This window comes from Mya arenaria, chromosome 7, assembly GCF_026914265.1.
Source record: "Mya arenaria isolate MELC-2E11 chromosome 7, ASM2691426v1".
Classification (NCBI taxonomy): domain Eukaryota; kingdom Metazoa; phylum Mollusca; class Bivalvia; order Myida; family Myidae; genus Mya; species Mya arenaria.
The window spans coordinates 7,033,939-7,035,113 of NC_069128.1; the positions used below are offsets into that span (position 1 = coordinate 7,033,939).

The window sequence follows — 1,175 nt, forward strand, 5'->3', positions numbered from 1 at the left end:
TGATCCTTTGCCGTTTTTGAATAATCTGAGCAATGTCGTGTCCTCTCGTTTACTATAATCGATTGCAAAATAAATTAGCGAAACGTGATTGGTTATTAAACATGCGTTTGGTGTCATTTTAATACTGCAAGAATCACACAAGGCGAAGAAATGTTTTAAATACCAGGGCCCGAAGTTGAAATTGAATTTGTAGAACGAAATAAAAGAATGTTTTGCTAGACCAAAGAAAATTGTCTTAATGAGTTAAAAATACATTCCGGTGCCGGGAATCGAACCCGGGCCGTCTGGGTGAAAACCAGAAATCCTAACCACTAGACCACACCGGAGACACTAAAATGCGTAAAGAACCATTATGTATATTGTACAAGTACGACTTTTATTACACTTTGTACGCGGAATTAACGGTCCTACATCGTCGTTTGTCGAAACTCGAAAATATGTGCAAGTTCCAAAACTAATTACAGCTAATGAACCCTTGTCGTATAAAGTTTTCAAAATGTGCCTACTATGTACAGTTTTTGATGAAACAAATTTATCAGACAGCTAATGAACCTTTTTCGTTTTTAAAAAATCTGAGCAATGCCCTGTTGTCTCATTTACTACCATTGCTTGTAAGTAGAATTTGCAAAACGTGATCGGTTATTACAAATGTTTGCAAGTACACTTACCGAAACGTGCTTCTTAAATACATTTGTCTGCAAGTTAACATTGCGACACGTGCATCTTTGCTACTAACCTATGTAAATAAACTTAGCAAAAGATGTGGTTCTTTGCCACAATCGTAGGAAACCTGCTCATTGACTACAATCGTTTGCAAGTACTCTTTGTGAACAGTTTGCAAGTAAACTCAACGCAACGTGCTCGTTTAGTACAATCTTTGGAAAGAAAAGTTTCGGAAACGATTTGTTTTTCTATCAGTTTAAACAAAAAAACATTCCCATTGCGAATGTGGACTGATGATTTTATGGCCCAAACAAAAACAATCAGACCCAAAGCCATTAATGTCACAATACCTTAAAGGAATCGTTCGCTTTTAGTGATGTCTTTAGATGTCAATGCCTTGTTTGTTAATATACATTGCCCGACATAACCTATAACGACCCCAGTTTTGTTTCAATGAGTAACATAAACAATATCATTGCAATTGAACATTGTAAAACTTTCAATAGTTTATC

At 35.8% G+C, this 1,175-nt stretch overlaps 1 non-coding gene across 1 annotated transcript; it reads right to left on the reverse strand.

Annotated features, from left to right (window-relative positions):
- Positions 1-254: 254 nt before the first annotated feature.
- Trnae-uuc (transfer RNA glutamic acid (anticodon UUC)) lies at positions 255-326 on the reverse strand. The gene has a single exon. It is a non-coding gene; the product is annotated as a tRNA-Glu (tRNA).
- Between the last annotated feature and the right edge of the window lie 849 nt (positions 327-1,175).